The sequence below is a fragment of the Suncus etruscus genome, chromosome 3 (assembly GCF_024139225.1).
Source record: "Suncus etruscus isolate mSunEtr1 chromosome 3, mSunEtr1.pri.cur, whole genome shotgun sequence".
NCBI classification, from domain to species: Eukaryota; Metazoa; Chordata; class Mammalia; order Eulipotyphla; family Soricidae; genus Suncus; species Suncus etruscus.
In genome coordinates this window covers 102,351,693-102,364,123 of record NC_064850.1, presented here as the reverse complement: position 1 = coordinate 102,364,123, position 12,431 = coordinate 102,351,693, and the positions used below count along the sequence as shown (strand labels likewise).

The following is a 12,431-nucleotide window of genomic DNA, read 5'->3' as shown; positions in this document are numbered from 1 at the left end:
AACTATTTATTCATCATCAAATTCACCTTACTGGTCTCTAGTGTCTGATGATTCTTATATTTTTCCCCCTTGAACTCTCTTGCTGTTCATTTCCTTTAGAATTTTTCCCTCTCCTCTACTTTGTACTATAGGTTTCTTCTTGAAACTTCTAGGTATTTCCTTCAGCTGCTTTTATTCTACTACTCAGAAGTTTAATGAGTTTTTTATTTTTTGGTCCGTCAATTCACAATACAGACCAGGCAAAGGGCCTGGGTTGAGGTGTATATGGGGTGCATTTACTGTACCTCCTCTTTCTATACAGTCAGTGTAAAGAACACAGCCTGTGGTAAGAATTGGGAGGCCTTTTCTTTCATTTGATTTTTAATATATATATCCTTCACCAGTGCAATATCCCCATGACCAATAATCTCACCTCTAATTCTTTATCTATGCCATTTTTGCCTGTGGTTTTCTCATTTTAATTCTTATATTTTTTTATGAAATAATGACTGTTTTGCCATCATTTCTTTATTTGTGTGTGTGTGTGTGTGTGTGTGTGTGTGTGTGTGTGTGCCACACGCAGTGACACTCAGGGGTTACTCTTGGCTATGTGTTCAGAAATCGCTCCTGGCTTGTGGGACCATATGGGATGCTGAGAATCGAACCCAGGTCTGTCCTGGGTCAGCTGCGTGCAAAGCAAATGTCCTATCACTGTGCTATCGCTCTGGTCCCTTGCCACATTTCCTTGAGCTCATTAAAAATGCTCATCCTGATATCACTAAAATCATTTTCTGAATTTGTTGATGTTGGTTTGCTTTCTTTATTTGTGATTTTGCTCACTGAAGTTGGTGGGCTTTTATTCATATTCTCCATTGGATTTGCTGTATCCCCTGCTATGCTGAGGATTAATCTTTGAGTTAGTCTCTGAAGAATTAGACTGGGAATTTCTCTTTTTCTTTAATTCCAATCTTATCCCAGTTTCTGAAAGTTAAATGTGAAACTATCAAATGTGCTGAGCAGAGCTGCTGGTAATGTGGTGCTGAGCCAGTTTCTATGGCAGAGGTCAGGTGTGGAGGCTTGTTATCTTCATTATATTTGCAGTTTTTATAAGTTTTTTTATTTATATAGTTTTTGAGTTGGAGATCTGCCCAAGCTGTAATTAGCACTTATTTTTTGGTATTTACTTATATTCCATAGATGACTGAAACCATCTAATTGTTCTTTATTTCTTTAGTTATTTCACTTAGAAAAATTGAATTTTTATTTATTTTTCTTCAAGTACAATTCTTCTTTTAATTTAGCAGGAGGATTTCTTGTCAAAGTTTGCTCATCTTTTAGAACTTTTTAATCTTTGAAACCAATTTCTTCAGTCATATATTTCTTTCCTCAACTCTTGTTTCTTATTGACCATGTCCTTTTGTTAACAATTAAAACTTCTAAATTGCTATATTCAAGGGACAGTTTTATGTTATAAGTCACTTTATTAGTAGCAAGTTAATCCATATATTACACCTCATGAGGATTTGAGCGAGTTAGTTATAATGTTGATCTTTAATGGTAGAAATAATAAGCATACAAAATATTTTGTAGCTATTTACTTGAATTCTGAATTCTGTCTTCAAAAACAACTTTGGCTTTTACTTTAAACTAAAGAGAAATTGACAAGCAGTTTGTTTGCTTTTTAAGATATTCTACTGAATTATTTTAAGATGTACTTTTTTCTTTGACTTTTATGAATACAAATTCTGCTCTTATTTTCATCCAATTATGTTGGACCCTTTCCTCATTATGACTGTATTTTCAACACATATTTACATTAGAAATTATAGCTCTCATTTCTCTATTCACTGCTGTCTCTCTGAAATTTCTGAATATAATCTTACTGAGTTTAATGATGAAAATCTATAATTTCTGGTTTCTTATTGAAGTAATTTTTGAAAATTGGGCTTTCTGAACTTCAGATCTTCATGTACAGCTAAATATTTTACTTCTTTATTTTGATGTAAATAGATTATATCAGCTTATTTTATAAAAAGAACTATTTCAAATTTATCCAAACTTGCTTCTTTCTCATTTTATTTTTTGGGAAAGAATGATGGGGAGATGGTCACAACCGCTGATATTTAGTGTTTACTCATAGTTCTGCACTCAGGAATCACTCTTGGCAGTGCTTGGGGGACTCTAGGGGATGCTGAGGAATTTAATTTTCTATATGCACTGTTAGAACCAGTTTTCAAAGCCAAAAATAATATTACTTTTCCCCATAAAAACATGGTAAAACTGACTTGATTTTTATTTTATTTATTTATCTTCTGTAAACCATATGCACCAAGAAAATATACAATCTAAGCTATAAAATATATTTCAAATTTGCTAACTTATCTTCATATTATATCATATTAAGTTAAATTCTATTTTCTTATTTCAACTTGACACTTCCAATGGGCTATAGGCTTCTATCCTCATTTCTTTGTTAACAATCAGAGATTGTATATATTGGTTTGGCAACCCAAACTGAGTTGCCTTTCAGGGATTTACTCCTGGCTCTGTATTTAGAAATCACTTCTGGAGGATTAAGGTAGACTATCTGTGATGCTGGGGATAGAACCTGGTTCAGATGTGAGCAAGGTAAATGCCTTACCCACTGTGCTATCACTCTGGCTTCAAAGAGATTATATTTATAAAGCAGAATGATGATTGTCCTAGATTTTTAAAAAATCTATTCAATTTATTTTATTTAAGATAAAACTAATGACCTATTATCTAACAAGTCTTTTATAATCAGAAACCTAAAAAAAAAAATCTCTGCAACTTCTAACATTGGGAAAAAGATGGGATACTTGCATTTCTGTTTTTCTATATGCGTTATTCTTTCTTGTTTATTTTCTTTATATGGAGAAGTTTCACTTGGGCTATTCCTCTTGTTTAAATTAGTACTCTTAGATTGGATCCTTTTTTAATCACTTTCCCTACTAGGCAATTTCCAATATGTAGCAATTAAGTTTATTTTATATTTTTATTTATTATAATTTGTAACAATCACTCTATATTGCTAAATTTGGTTATACACATTAATGTAATGTTTTTGAGGAAAGATCTCACTAATAAATTATGTATGCATACCATATTATCTCACTATTAGTAGAATAAATAAGTCATATAGTAACTAATGTAAACTGAATAAACCAAAGATGTATCTAATCCAAAATCTCTTAAGATTTGCAACAGAGTTCCTATGATTTTAAATAGAATTAATAAATAAGGTTTTCAAGATAAGTACAAAGATTTGCAACTTCTTTAGATACCTTATCATATATATTTTAAGAAAAAAATTGATGCAGACAGAGTGATAGCACAAGTGGTAAGAGCTATTTGCCTTGCAAGCAACCAAATGGGACAAACCCCTAGTACAGGGACCCAGGTTCAATCTCTGACATCCCATATGGTCCCTTGTATCTGCAGGAGTGATTTCTGAGTGCAGAGCTGGGAGTAATTTACTGAGCACCCCCCAAAAAAAATAAAAAAGAGAAACTATTTGATATGTTTATTTTACATCACACTTATATACTTTAATGAAATCCAGAAATGTTTTTTCTTTGTCATTCATTTTTATCCAGATTTTAGATAAGCTTTCTCTTAAGCAGAAAGTCAAGGAAAGTCAAGTATTTCCTAAAATGAATTAAGAAAATTACTTGACAAATTTCTATTTATCTTAGCTAAAGGTAAAGTCAAAGTTGGTTTGTAAGATAGAATTTGTTAAATTCAAGTAGAAAACTACAAATGCTGTTTAATAGGTATATTATTTTTCCTATTTGAAATTATTATTTTAACTAAGTTTTTTGAACTCCTCATGGATTAATTCATGGAATTACCTTTGTTATTGTCAGGAACAATATGACCTAATAGGAAAAGTGATCTCATTCTTGAAGTACACAAATATTACTTATTCATGGACATTACTAAAAATTTGTTCACATAGTGATAATAATAAGCAATGTTGATCATTCTAGTTAGTTTTACCATTTTCTTAAAATTTTCTATGGAAAATGCATACATATCTTATCACTAGAGAGAAAGGATGTCTGTGCCCCCCCTTGAATTGTCAGTGACTGTTAATGTCACTATGTTTGAGTGCAATCTACACATATTAACTCTCAGAAAGCCATGAAAGATAGCCAATTCTTAGAAATGTTTCATACATTGTGTCCAAATATTATACATCTTCTGTTTCTCACAGAATATTCTAAACTATAATTGAATTTAAGAGCACAATATGTAATAAATATATTAATTTATTGAAGTGTCATTGGGTTATAAGTTTAAGTGATTATATATTTTAGGAATACAATATAAATTACTATCATTTCTTTTAGAGCCTAAATTTCAGAACTAGTAAGAGACCTTTTTGCTGGAGTATACACAGGGTCCTAGTTTCAATCTTTGACATTAAATGATCCTAGCAATGCAGGTTAAGTGCACACAAATTAAATACATAAAAATTACACTCTAGGCTATTAGGTAGCATTTTTTTTTGTTTTTGTTTTTTTGGGCCACACCCTGTGATGCTCAGAAGTTATTCCTGGTTATGCACTCAGAAGTTGCTCCTTGCTCTGGGGACCATATGGGACATTGAGGATTGAACCAAGGTCTGTCCTGGATGGGCCACATGCAAGGCAAACATCCTACCACTGTGCTATTGCTCAGGTCCTAGGTAACAGTTTTTAGAATACGTTACCATCCACCATCAAAGTAACAATTTTAATGAGATGACTTAAATTCTAATGAACGAAATTAAACAGCTGATTCACCATCTTTATATGTGCAAAGGCTGTGCAATCTCAATCAACATTTAATATCTACCTGCTAGCATATACCATAGGTTGTTATTCAAAAGTGAAAATTCCAGAAGTCTCATACATTTAAAAATATATTTTGATATACTTATACTTTGTTGAAAGAACACTAGTTTGTCGGGTTACTGGAATTATTTAACAGTTCTTCTAAGAATTTCTATTTTATATAGCATTATAAGTCAAGACATGGATTTTTTTCTTCTATATAAACAAAGATAAAAACAGTGCAAGATAAAAAAAGTGAGACTATTTCTAGTAAGGATATAAATTAAGTCAATATAGGAAATAAAGCCTAGGGCAGAGACACAAATATTTCTAACTAAGATAAAAACAAGGGGGTTAAGTAATTTAAAATACACTTTATCTATAAATTATCTATACTGGAGATATTAGACAAAAAAATCAAATGACAACCCTACACTATGAATTACTCTACTTTATGAGAATATATGGACTTTTGAGGAAATAGATTTATGAATTATCATAAAATTAACATCAATATATAAAAATAATGTCAAAAATAGAATTACAAAGACACAATGTTCCTCTATTGAATAATAAAATGCTAACACTATAAACAGAAATTTCCCAAAGCTACTTTAGTAATTTTAGAGAAAGTGTTTTTGTTATTAAAGTGGGATGGAAATCAGTTCACAGCCATCAGAGTGCTCATGGTCTTTTCCTGACTTTCTGTTAGGTGTGTCTCCTAGGTAGCACTTAGCATATCTTATGTGATGCCAGATTCCAACATCCAACTAGAGTGTTGTTCAACAAACAAGACAAATGCCCTTATCTCCTCTTCTGTCTCTTCAGTTACCTCATTAATCACTAATCTGGATTGCAATAGCAATGGAACAAATCCTTTTGAGTGGCATAATTGACTTATTCTCTGTGTTAAAAAAAAGAATTTAGATAATACGGTCTAAATTATTAGTCATTTTATGTATTGTGAGCAATGAACTTATTTTTCTACTCTTGTTTCACCTTTCTCTATAGTCCACAAATTCATTTTATAAATTTTTAACGTGGATATATAGAAAAATATTTTTGATGGGTTGGTGAGGTGGAGCAATAGGTTAGGCACTGCCTTGCAGGATGCTAGTCTAGGACGGACTGCGCTTTGATCGCCTGGCATCCCATATGGTCCCCCAAGTCAGAGGTGATTTCTGAGGGCATAGCAAGGAGCATCAAATGGTAGTGACCCCTCCCCCCAAAAAAGAAAAATATTTTTTGAATTATAAATGTTCAATAATAGCGGGGCCCGGAGAGACTAGCACAGCCGGAGTTTGGCCTTGGCAAGCAGCCAATCCAGCACCAAACGGTGGTTGGTTCGAATCCCGGTGTCCCATATGGTCCCCCGTGCACTGCCAGGAGCTATTTCTGAGCAGACAGCCAGGAGTAACCCCTGAGCACCGCCGGTTGTGGCCCCAAAACAAAAACAAAACAAACAAATAAATGTTCAATATTGACATTATCTTATTGACATTAATGAGCTTTTACATTTTAGCTGCTTCACCATAAATTCCATTCTATTATGTTCAGACATAATTTTTGCTGGTTTGCTCTTTGCTGGGAACAAAACTTCCTATACTTTTAAACCTGCAATAGAAAATACTAAAATAACTTGAATAATGTTAAAGGCTATCTTGAGCATGTGTAAGCTAATTTAGCTTGAGAAACAAATGTTGAATCATAGTAAATGTCATATTAATTTGTTTTGTATTTTCTTGCATATCCTTTTGGATGGGGCTTGTTCCCAAGCTGTACTGGATAATAACAGCCAAGAGGTCTGTTGTACAATGATATGACGTGAGGATCGTTGCTGCTCTGGAACTTCTGTGTTGGAGACCAACCGGCCACACAGCAGTGCCCTAAAACCTCCTGGTTCACACTGGGCAATGTTTGGAGCCAGCCTGCATCTCACACTGTGATCTGTACTCGGCATTTCCACCAATGGTGAGGCCTGTATTTTCTTGAACATTTATTTTTTCTGTCCCTTTCATATTTTTTAAATCAATTTCTATAAATCAAATCATTATACTTTAATAATAAAAAATAGACTTAATAGAAAATTTAGGTGTATAGAGAAGTTGAACAGCAGGTACAAATATTTCTGATACAAACATATACAGCATCCCTTGTTATCAACATGTTCTACCTAAGTATTATCTTTATCGACATTTTATTGTTCTACAGAGCCCATGTACATTATGATTCATTTCTGGTGTTTTGTACTCTATGAGTCTGCACAAATTTGTATTGACATTTCTTGACCATTATAGTATCATAGAGTAGCTTAAGTATAGTAAACATCCTCTGTGTTTTCCCTCACGAATTGTCCCCAACATCTAAGCAATCATTGATCTTTTCACCATTTCTATCACTTACCTTTTACAGAACATAATAAAATTGTAATAATACAGATGAAAATTCTTTCATATTGTCTTCTGGCATTTAGTAATATAATTTATTTCCCCTCTTTTTTATAACTTTGCGCTTTATTTCTTTTTGTCAATACAATTCAATTCTTTAGAAATCCTGTAAGGATTATTTATTCATTTGTCTTTTGATAGCGATTTGGTTGGATCTAAATGTTACCAGTTATGAATAAAGACTCATTTGTGCATTTGTGAGTCTCAATGTCTTTTCAGCTATTTGGGTATGTATCAAGAAGTAGAATTACTTAATTTTATGGTAAGACTATGTTTAGATTTATAAGAAATCACCTGCCTTCATATGTTTCTTTTATTCCCATTTTTGTTAGTAGATGGTATCATGTGTGTTTGTTCTGGGTGTTGGCCATTCTGAGAGGTTTCCTGTCAAGATTCGTTTTAATTTGCATTCCCTGCTAACACATTGTGTGGAGATCTTTTCCATTTACTTACTTGTCACCTGCATTTTTGTTTACTTTGGCAAGGTATCTGTTAAAGATTTTTGCACATTTTAAAGATTTTTATTATATTTTAAAAGTATATATATTTATATATAGGGTAAAAGTCTTTTACTCAATATGTATTTTGCAAATATTTTTCTTCAATCTGTGACTTGTCATTCTCTTAATAGGATTTTCACTGAGGAGAAAATTTAATTCTAATAAAGCCTAATCTGTTAGTTCTTGTATAGATTTTGCAATCTATAGTCTTATGGGAGTTTTCAGCTATAAAGTATTTCAGGACTATAAACTTAAAATGGAACAGGAGAGGAAAGTGGACAGTAATAGTATAGCTCTTTTAGCTCATGTGTAAGGATAGAAGATCTGGTCAGGGTTGTACATTTTTTCATCCAGCTGGTAATAGTAAAAACAAAACAAAACAAAAAAGTAAAAATAAATTCCAGAAATTAGGAGCTGGAAAGACAACACAAGGATTCCTTGCATTTTCTGCAGCTATTCCTTGTTTGACACCTGGCCTGTGGAAGCCCTGAGCACTACCAGATGTGACTTAAAAACAAAAGAAAAAATATCACTTAGCAGTTGAATTCCAGGACATACCTGATGAAGCACTTGTATATTTCAAACTGACTTCGTTTTCTTTTTGTTTTATTCTTCTATTTGCCTCCCTCTCCCCCACCCACCTTACACACAGACACTACACTCACCAAATAGCAAGCCAACTCTTAAGAAAACACAGGTCACATATGATCAGATCTTCCAGGAAATTTCTTTTCCCCAGGCTTGTCTACTCAAAACAAGCTTCCTACAATTATAGTTCCAGTTACTATGAGAAAGTGTCTCATGATAGTTCTATCTTTTGTTTTTTTTGTTTGTTTATTTGTTTTTTGATAGGAATTTGTTCAATTTAAAAAGTATTTGCTTGTCGTTCTGAAAGTTTATGTCTTCTCTAAATGTATACGCTGGAAAATCAGATGCCTTTGGTCATTTTTTTAGAAATGAGTTCTCTTGGAGGAAATTAGGCCACAATAAGGAATGATGCCATCAGTAATGGAACCAATAAATTTATCTGAGAGAAACATCCCTGCCCCTTTCCACCATTTCAGCATTTAGGAAAAAGTGGGTGCTCTAAAACTGGAAAAGTGGGTGCTGTAAAACTGGACAGCATCAGTGTCCTGCATAATAAATTTTTGTCATTTATAAGCCATCCACTTTCTGGCATTTTGTTAATAGTAGCCCAAACTAGGGTAAGCAGTTTGCCTTACGACTCACTCATTCTCTCTAAAGAATAAAATAGTTTCTTTTTCAATTATTTGGCTTTTCTTTTGTTTTGAGATCTGAGAGTTGTTACCTGACCATCTTACCTATTAAACTGCATGTTTTGAGCAGGAGAGATGGAACAGCTTTTTTGATCTTCAGTATCCATTTGGTCCTCTGAGCACCTTCAGGATTGACAAAAAAGCAGAGCTCTGACACCTGAGTACCACTGCTTGTGATCCCATTATAGAAAAAATAAATAAACAGTATATTGATATTTAGCTTGATATTTTTTCAAATAGAAAACAGAATTTTTAAAATATATTATAATGGAACAACCACAAGCTTCATTTACATTGGCCTTTATTTCTGCTTAGTCATATCTATAGTCAATAAAATACTCACTGAAATCACAGTTTTAGGGTTTTTTTTTTATATGTGTGTATGTTTAAAATTTTATTTTAGTGTTGAGAGAATTTTCTTGCTTTTCACAATTATTCAGTTTTGGGTAATAAAATGAACTAAAATTTCTATGCAATATAGACTTCTTAGAAATGTTAATATTAAAAGTGCCATTAAATATAAATTATCTAGACATTTAAACATCAGTCATATAAATCACATTAAAACTGCTACTAAGTCCTTGATCAATTTTAAACATCATTAAATATTATGAGCATGCCAGTTATGTGATTTTAATATTAATTATAGTGTATATTTTTGAAGTATGTTGTCAACATAAAGCCATTAGATAATAAATGTCAGATGAATATATGGTTATATATACTTAGTCATGTATAAGAAATAAAGTATAGACATTGACAGGTAACTGCTAATAATTAATCAAACATTTCAATAATATTTTATTTAGACAAGTATTATAAGGCATCAATGCGAATATGTAAAATAAAATTTAAATCATCAAAAATTTTGATTTTCTGATTTTAGGGTTTTTATATAATATTTATTTTATATTATATTATTTCAATTATATTATTTATAAACAAATCTTATTTTTATAAGATAACACAGATTACATTAAATAAAATGGTAATAATATACATGCTAATGAAATCATGCAATTCAACTCCAAGGTAACTTCCATATATGTAATGTTGCTGAGAGTTAATTTTGGCAGGTTATTCTATTATAGAATACTTCATGTCCCCACTTTTAATCTAACATTGCTAAATACCTTTTTCATACAAATTATTCTATGCAATATATTATAGACTAATATCAAGAAAAATGTTATTTTATAATCAAAAAGCATCCATATAAAATGTAGTTAACCGGACCAGAGCAGTAGTGCAAATGGTTGGGTGTTTGCCTTGCAAGTGCTAACTTAGGACAGATCACAGTTCAATTGCTCTGAGTTCCAAATGGTCCCCCGAGCTAGGAGCGATTTCTGAGTGCATGGCAAAGAGTAACCCCTGAGCATCAAAGGGTGCGGCCCCACAACCAAAATCAACCAACCAAACAAACAAAAACACGCAGAAAAAATCACACTACAAGCATGACAATGGGGAAACTTAGCAGGCAAACAACACACAGAGAATGAAGATGATAGCTCTGATGACTCAAAAAATACCAACCATCTGATTAACCTCTCAGATAAGGAGTTCAGAATAGAAATATGGAAGATCCCCATGGAAATCAAAGAAAACATAGCTCTAGCTGAACAGAGCATAAAAAACAGAAATCAGAAAACTCCAAACTGAAATAAAAGACCTGAAAAACATGGTAGCTCAACTGAAAAACTCAATGGACAGCCTTTCCAACAGGGTAACAGCAGCTGAGGAGAGAATCAGTGAACTGGAAGATCAAATGCAAAACAAATCCATACAGCAGAAGAGATTGGAAAAGAACCTAAGACAAACGATCAGACAATGGAAAAAAGTACTCAAGGAATGTGAACAGATGAAAAGAGAAGTCTTTGATAAACTCAACAGAAATAACATAAGAATCATTGGAGTCCCAGAGTCCCAGGAAGGAGATACCCAGGAAAAATCAACAGTCAAAGATATCATCACAGAGATACTCCTAGAGCTAAAGACTGCATGCAATCAAATCCTGTATGCCAGAAGAGTACCAGCTAAAAGAGACCAGAAGAAAAACACCCCAAGACTCATAATAGTTACAATGTTGAATCACACAGATAGAGATAGAATACTGAAACAGCAATATCAAAAAGGAAAATTACATTCAAATTAAGACTTACAGCAGACATGTCAGAAGAAACTCTCAAAGCCAGAAGACAGTGGTGGGATATTTTGACAAGACTAAATGAAATTGATGCCTCACCTAGAATACTGCACCCAGCCCATCTTATGTTCATATTTGAAGGAAGAATAGATAGCTTCACAGAGAAGCAACAGCTCAGAAACTTCACAGATGGAAAACCAGCCTTAAAGGAAAAACTGAAAGGTCTACCTTAAGACAAGACAGACCAACACACACACCAAACTTATACATAAAGATGACATTAAATCCTATGACAATCAAAAAAAAATCCTATGACAATCATCTCCCTCATTGTCAATGGACTAAATGCACCAATTAAAAGATACAGAGTGTTGAAATGGAACAAAAGATGAACACAACCTTCTGCTGCTAACAAGAAACACACCTGAATAGTTAGAAAAAACATAGACTCAAAATCAAAGGCTGGAGGAAAATCATCCAAGCAAAACACACTTAAAAAGCTAGGGTGGCCATATTAATATCTGACACCAACTTTAGACTCAGAAAAGCTGTAAGGTACAAAGATGGACATTTTGTACTAATCAAGGGATATGTGCAAAAGGAAGAAATCACACTACTAAACATATTTGCACCTAAAGAGAGACCAACAAATTATCTAATACAATTATTGACAAATTTGAAAGAAGACATCAATAATAACACAATAATTGTGGGAGACATCAACAACGGCCCTGTCAACAGGGTCAACCAGATGGAAACCCAACAGATATATACTAGCCCTGAAAAGAGAAATGGAAGAAATAGGACTAGTAGATATATAGGACAATCCATCCCCCAAAACCTGGATACACATTCTTCTCCAATGTACATGGGTCATTCTCTAGGATAGAGCACATACTGGCATATAAAACATACCTGCATAAAATCAAGAGGACAGAAATTTTGCAGGCTACCTTCACTGAGCACAAGGCTCTGTAATTAGAAGAGAACTACAAAGGGACACAGAAGAAAAACTTTAACAACTGGAAATTAAACAGCCTGCTACTAAACAACTAGTGGTTCTGAGATAAAATCAGAGAAAATCAAAACTTCCCTGGATAAAAATGACAATAAAGACTCAAACTATCAGAATCTATGGGACACAGAAGAAGCAGTCCTGAGAGGAAAATTTATAGCTTTGTAAACATATATCAGGAAGGAATAAGGGACAGACCTGAACAGCTTAATGATTCAGCTTATAGAATTAA

General features: G+C 32.9%; 1 non-coding gene across 1 annotated transcript; it reads right to left on the bottom strand.

Annotated features, from left to right (window-relative positions):
- Nucleotides 1-209: 209 nt before the first annotated feature.
- LOC126005143 (small nucleolar RNA SNORA51) lies at nucleotides 210-342 on the bottom strand. Its single transcript, XR_007494317.1, has one exon. It is a non-coding gene; the product is annotated as a small nucleolar RNA SNORA51 (small nucleolar RNA).
- Nucleotides 343-12,431: the final 12,089 nt, after the last annotated feature.